Source organism: Dendrobates tinctorius, unplaced genomic scaffold (assembly GCF_039654945.1).
Source record: "Dendrobates tinctorius isolate UK_male_01 unplaced genomic scaffold, ASM3965494v1 ptg000097l, whole genome shotgun sequence".
Lineage (NCBI taxonomy): Eukaryota > Metazoa > Chordata > Amphibia > Anura > Dendrobatidae > Dendrobates > Dendrobates tinctorius.
In genome coordinates, this window is record NW_027361765.1 from 1,906,807 (window position 1) to 1,914,377 (window position 7,571).

At 44.0% G+C, this 7,571-nt stretch overlaps 2 non-coding genes across 2 annotated transcripts; both read right to left on the reverse strand.

Moving 5' to 3' along the window:
- Positions 1–6,411: 6,411 nt before the first annotated feature.
- On the reverse strand, positions 6,412–6,485 carry TRNAI-AAU (transfer RNA isoleucine (anticodon AAU)). Its single transcript has one exon. It is a non-coding gene; the product is annotated as a tRNA-Ile (tRNA).
- A 435-nt stretch (positions 6,486–6,920) lies between these two features.
- On the reverse strand, positions 6,921–6,992 carry TRNAD-GUC (transfer RNA aspartic acid (anticodon GUC)). The gene has a single exon. It is a non-coding gene; the product is annotated as a tRNA-Asp (tRNA).
- Positions 6,993–7,571: the final 579 nt, after the last annotated feature.

Here is a 7,571-nt window from a genome sequence, read left to right on the forward strand (position 1 = left end):
CGGTACTTCGGTTACGTCATTGGGAGAGGAGTTCTCAAGCCTCAAGTAAACAAAGTGGAGGCTATTCAGAACTGGCCCCGTCCTCTCACAACAAAACAGGTAAAAGCCTTCTTAGGTTTGGTGGGATATTACAGGCGGTTCATTCCCAACTTTGCAACCCTGTCCGCGCCTTTAACAGACTGCTTAAAAGGAAAGAAGTCTGTGATGGTCCACTGGAGTGATCAGTTAGAGGAGGCCTTTAAAAGTTAAAAGAGGTACTGTGTGGTACACCAGTCCTGATCACTCCAAATTTCAAAAGAGAGTTCGTTGTGCAGACTGTTGCCTCTGAGATAGGGCTCGGTGCCGTGCTGTCTCAGGAGGTTAACGGGAAAGAGCATCCCGTTTGTTTCCTAAGCCGGAAGCTTACCCCATCTGAAACCAGGTACAGTACTGTGGCGAGAGAGTGCCTGGCCATCAAGTGGGCACTGGAGTTATTGCGCATCTATTTGCTGGGGAGAATATTTCGGTTGGTGACAGATCATTCCCATCTTACGTGGATGAGTCAAGCTAAGGAGAGTAATGCCCGAGTCACCAGGTGGTTCCTGTCCTTGCAAAATTTTAAATTTTCAGTAGAACATCAGGCAGGCAGACTACAGGGGAATGCAGATGCCCTGTCCAGAGTTCACTGTATGTCATGTGTCCACCCCTCTAGGGTTAAACATAGGAGAGAGGTATGTGGAACAGTAAAGGGGGTTTTACTGGATGGGAGATACATTTCTCCCAGCAGATTAATATTTGGCTGGGTTTTTCCCTAAAGACAAGACCTGCGATGATGTCATGGTCACGTGATCAGCCCATGTGATGTCTACCTCACTTGTGGGAGGGGTTATGGGCTATGTAATGGAGGTTGGTGTTTGGCACATGGTGAATGTGTCTGGAAGTTACAGGAACTTGGCTGGACTTAGCCTGAACTTGTCTACAGGATCCCCATGCTGCAGGATTATAGCAGCAAGACTCTCAACAACCCTGGGAATGGCACCTGGCGGATGCCGCAGGACCTGGCAGCCACTTAGTTAAGCCCGTCCCGTGCAAGGGGTGAGTCTGGGACCAGTGTTTCTCCAAGTTGGAGTACATTTATGTTTTTCCTTATTTTCTGTTAACCTGCTGTTTGCAACATGACATTAAACCACTGAAATTGGACTTTAAGCCTGTGTGTTGCCTCGTTACTTCAGCCCTGCCTTTATCTACCAGAGCGAATCCCTACTATATATATATATATATATATATATATATATACACACACTGTATATACTACATACACACACATACATTACAAACTGAACATGGAGAGGAAATCCAGGATGAGCTGCTTGATCCCGGACTTCCTCTTCATGTTCAGTTTGTCCGAAGATTGAGACAGTGACACCAACATTGATTGGCACTGGGCATCACGTGTCACAACACCGCATCACAACCCTGGGGAGTCATCACAGTCACTGTGGGAATGGCACCAGCACGGGAGGTGAGCATAGGCGTTATTTTATCAGGGCCACACATTTAAGGGTTGTCCTAGTAGTGTACAACCCCTTAAAGATTTGCTGCTGCTCAGTTATGATATATCTAATATATCATTGCCAGTCGGCTCTGTCACAGCTTCCGGCGATTGTGTCGCTATCCCACAATCCACCGCGCCGCACGGGAAGTACGCCGACCGCCATATTGGAATACCCAAGTGATGGGTATTCCAATATGGCACCCGCTGGTGGTACCAGGCCCTTGCTCTGTCCCACCAGCGAGACACCCACCGCCACATCCCACAGCTGCCTGCTTACCCACCTCTGTGCAGTCACAGCCGGCATGAAAGACCGTGGCTTGCGGCCTGTGCTGGAGATGGGGTGCGAGCACGCTGGTATCCAAGGTACACAGCGGGTAACTAAGCGCCGCGCTCGCTTAGTTACCCAATATTTACCTTGGATACCAGCTCCCAGCGTCTGCTTACAGCGCTGGGAGCTCGCTGATCGATGGTCTCCCGCTGCCACACGCAGCGATGCATGCTGGCCAGTGCGAGAACAACGATCAAAAAATGGTTCAGGACATTAGAGCACGATCGGTGATACCCGGCGGGGGGGGCAGTTGCTGATAGGTGTCACACACAGCGATCTCGCTAGCGATCTTATTATGTATGACGGGCCCCTAAAGGAAAGCGAATTTACGGTAAGAAATAACACATTCTCCGCTGATAGAACTGTATGGCGGCTTTTTTTTGCAGGACAAGATGTTTTCAGTTTTATCATTTTTTATCTACACTGCATTTTTTTTATCAAGCCTTATTCCACTTTTTTTCAGTGGTATGAAAAACCATAGTTTTTTGCCACTTTTTTTTAAACATTTTTACTTACTGCCTCTATGGGACTTTAATTTTATTTTTCTGATCACTGATATAATGCTTTGTAATACATTATTCCTGTCAGTGTATGTTTTTAATGTTGATATCGATATTGATCACTGCATTTAGGGGGCTAAACCGCCGAGTGCAGTGCGGACCCTGTCCTTGGCTGTGACAGTCAGATGTCGGCTATCACTTAAGCCGAGCTCCCGGCAGCAATTAATCAAGGACAGCTCCTGTACCCCAGACAATTGCCAAGACGTAACTGCACATTATTGGTTGGGAACCCCTTCCTCACCATAACATATAGGTACGCCAAATTACGTGAATGGGTTAAGAGTAGTGTTGAGCATTCCGATACCGCAAGTAACGGGTATCGGCCGATACTTGCTGTATCGGAATTCCGATACCGACATCCGATATTTTTTCAATATCGGGCATCGGAATCGGAAGTTCAAAGTTGATTGACAGCCGAAATGACGTCATCATGATGCGCGGTGTGTGCGCATCATGATGCGCCGTCATTTCGGGCCTTCCGGGGGTCTCTGCTGGCCTGCCGGGGGGCTGTGCCGTCCTGCCGGGGGGCTGTATGGACTGCCCGGGGTCTGTACCGGCCTGCCGGGGGGCTGTGCCGGCCTGCCGGTGGTCTGTGCACCCTGTGGGGGTCTGTACCGGCCTGCCGGGGGGCTGTGCCGGCCTGCCGGTGGTCTGTGCACCCTGTGGGGGTCTGCACCGGCCTGCCGGGGGGCTGTGCTGATGTCCGGGGGTCTGTGCAGGCATCGTCCGATGGGACTACAAGTCCCATCTGGCGATGCCTGCTACCATGACAGTGATTGACACATTAGCCAATGATGGGACAGTAGTAGTCCCATCATCCGGCTAATGTGTTAAATGTTAAAAAAAAAAAAAAAAAAAAGAAAAAAATACTACATGCATGCTACATACATACTACATATATACTACATGCATGCTACATACATACCACATATATACTACATGCATGCTACATGCTACATACATACTACATATATACTACATACATACTACATGCTACATACATACTACATACATACTACATTCATGCTACATACATACTACATGCTACATACATACTACATAAATACTACATGCATGCTACATACATACTACATACATACTACATATATACTACATGCTACATACATACTACATAAATACTACATTCATGCTACATACATACTACATGCTACATACATACTACATAAATACTACATGCATGCTACATACATACTACATGCTACATACATACTACATACTACATGCTACATACATACTACATACATACTACATATATACTACATGCATGCTACATACATACTACATGCTACAGACATACCACACATATACTACATACATACTGCATGCATGCTACATACATACTACATGCTACATACATACTACATACATACTACATATATACTACATACATACTACATGCTACATACATACTACATACATACTACGAGTCCACGAGTGTGTCCCACGACGATCTTGGGTAGAGAACTGCAGCATCAGCTGATGCTGCCGCTCTCTACGGGCTGCAGGAATCCAATGACGGGAGGTAGGTATCCTTCCGCACTGTATTCCTCCGCCACTGTAAAAAAAAAATAGTCCCTAGTCTCACTTTTGACATTGGTGTGTGAGAAAGTTCCCACGCAGCTTTTGCCATAAAGTGAGACTAGGGACTTTTTTTTTTTAAGTGGCGGAGGAATACAGTGCGGAAGGATACCTACCTCCCGTCATTGGATTCCTGCAGCCCGTAGAGAGCGGCAGCATCAGCTGATGCTGCAGTTTTCTACCCAAGATCGTCGTGGGACACACTCGTGGACTGCTTCGGATCATGGGTGAGTATTTTTGTGGTTTGTTATGTTAATATTTATTCCGTAAAAGACAATGGCTTCGGGGAACAATGTGACAAGTATTGGTAAGTATGTTACTCTATGTTATATGTACTGTATGTCTATGTATGTATTGTATGAATGTATTGTATGTAGCATGCATGTAGTATGTATGTAGTATGTATGTAGCATGTATGTAGTATGTATGTAGCATGTAGTATATATGTAGCATGCATGTAGTATGTATGTAGTATGTATGTAGCATGTAGTATGTATGTAGTATATATGTAGTATGTATGTAGCATGTAGCATGCATGTAGTATATATGTGGTATGTATGTAGCATGCAGTATGTATGTAGCATGCATGTAGTATATATGTAGTATGTATGTAGCATGTAGTATGTATGTAGCATGCATGTAGTATATATGTAGTATGTATGTAGCATGTAGCATGCATGTAGTATGTATGTAGCATGCATGTAGTATGTATTTAGTATGTATGTAGCATGTAGTATGTATGTAGCATGCATGTAGTATATATGTAGTATGTATGTAGCATGTAGTATGTATGTAGCATGCATGTAGAATGTATGTAGCATGCATGTAGTATGTATGTAGTATGTATGTAGCATGTAGTATGTATGTAGCATGTATGTAGTATATATGTATGTAGCATGTAGTATGTATGTAGCATGTATGTAGTATATATGTATGTAGCATGTATGTAGTATATATGTATGTAGCATGTAGCATGCATGTAGTATGTATGTAGTATGTAGCATGTAGTATATATGTATGTAGCATGCATGTAGTATGTATGTAGCATGCATGTAGTATGTATGTAGTATGTATGTAGTATGTATGTAGCATGCATGTAGTATATATGTAGTATGTATGTAGCATGTAGTATGTATGTAGTGTATATGTGGTATGTATGTAGCATGTAGTATGTATGTAGTATATATGTGGTATGTTTGTAGCATGTAGTATGTATGTAGTATTTTTTTTTTTTTTTTTTTAACATTTAACACATCAGCCGGATGATGGGACTACTACTGTCCCATCATTGGCTAATGTGTCAATCACTGTCATGGTAGCAGGCATCGCCCGATGGGACTTGTAGTCCCATTGGACGATGCCTGCACAGACCCCCGGACATCAGCACAGCCCCCCGGCAGGCCGGCACAGCCCCCCGGCAGGCCGGTACAGACCCCCACACGGTGCACACTCCACCGGCAGGCCGGCACAGCCCCCCGGCAGGCTGGTACAGACCCCGGGCAGTCCGCACAGCCCACCGGCAGGCCGGCACAGCCCCCCGGCAGGCCGGCAGAGACCCCCGGAAGGCCCGTACAGACCCCCGAGAGGCTGTACAAGGGCAGGAAAGGGTTTTTCCAATTCCGATACCGGAAGTCTCATAGACTTGAATGGGACTTCCGGTATCGGCATCGGCGATACCGATACTTTTTTTAAAGATCGGCCGATCCATTCCGATCCGATATTTTGAAGTATCGGACGGTATCGCTCAACTCTAGTTAAGAGGTGCACATCACTCAATATATTTAGCTTATTTTCTCATTGGCATTCACCTCCGTGTGTTTTGACATAAATATGTAGCATTTCTGGCATAGGAAAGATAAACACCACTTTTAATGGGCAGAATTTGGCGGCCAGGCATAGCCATGCCCCGTCCCGGCTTCATCCCCAGCTTTTGGCAGAATTGCTTCGCACTGGCGTGAAGACTTTTCAAAGTGTTTTACACAGTGTAGATTTGGCTGTCAGTCAGTGCTGGGGCGTGCTCACAGCCGCCGCTCTCAGTGCAGTGAGTGAAAGCCGACGGCTCGCTGGAGGAATAAAGTTAATTTTCTCCTGGGTGTCACACTGTTAGTACTGCAGCCAGGAGCCTTTATAACGCTAATTACTAACGATTAACCCTATATCTACAGGTTAATTATTGGACATTACAGGTTCCCTATAAAGTCTAAAAGATATCTGTCCTTCCCGACCCCCACAAAAAAAATAACTTACTATATAGGATTTTTTCAGTTACAGGGGAAATTTCTGTCTGTCATGTGGACTGATTTTTAGAAGAGAAATAAGGAATCAAAGAGAAATCTGGAATTCAATTTTGTTTTATAAGTAGGAACACAATAAAAAGAAAAACAAATGAATGGCCCGTACGGGGATCGAACCCGCGACCTTGGCGTTATTAGCACCACGCTCTAACCAACTGAGCTAACCGGCCAATTTAGCTGATGGCTTGTACAGTACTATCTATGGAAACTGAAGAAATGCAGGGCATGAATTTTGCAATGCACATAAAACAAACTTCATATAACTGTTGGAATAAATTCTAAGAAAAAATTTAATACACATATGTAAATATCCACAGATGGCTGGTTAGCATAGCTGACTACATCAGTTCATGAACCTCTGACCTCTTTCTATTAACTCTTTTGGCACAACAAACACAGTAATATAATATACAGTAACAAAGCTAAATACTGCCCAGAGCATCATACCCCAGTCAATTGAGATAACCAGCCAGTTATCCTTTTTCATTAATATATGATTTGGACTTGTGCTATACTCTTGTACTTTAGCTTTACTTCTTATAAGAACTTTGTTAGTTACAAAAAAAAAAAAATTAATAATTATGAAATGTGTGAAAAAGTGAAGCCTCCCCGTCGGGGAATCGAACCCCGGTCTCCCGCGTGACAGGCGGGGATACTTACCACTATACTAACGAGGATTACTTCTGTTGCACAGTTTGTAACACTGGCATTCATCGGTGTGGAAGCAGGTCAGTAAGGCACAGTACACTGCTGCCATCGTGTGGTGAATAAGCATATCTTTATATTTTTCACATCAGTCAAACAAGGGATAGTTCTAGATTCTTTTTTCTGGGACAATTTCCTTAAAGGGAATGTCACAATTTTATTATGTTTCAGATTCATATTAAAAATGTATATATAACTTTTTAAAATTAACTGGTGGTGTAATTTTTTTCACTCAGTGGGGGCTGCAATATTTATTTGCTGGTGTGTGTTGTACAACATTTACACACAGGAAAAATGGCAACCCCAAGCTATAGGGTCGACAACTGACCGCAGTCTCTTATCTCCTATACTTTGGCCCTCTGGGATGCCCAGTTGAAACTTTTTGGTTGCTTAGAATATAGCACTAAGTTACAGTTATCTTTTGTTGCTGGCACTTATTGATCATATAGGAATAGTCAAATTATTGCAGTTGCAATGCTCAGATCACAGTAATTACTGGTGAGCGCTCACCAGGTACAGGCACCGGGGCTGTTGTGGTGAGCACACATCAC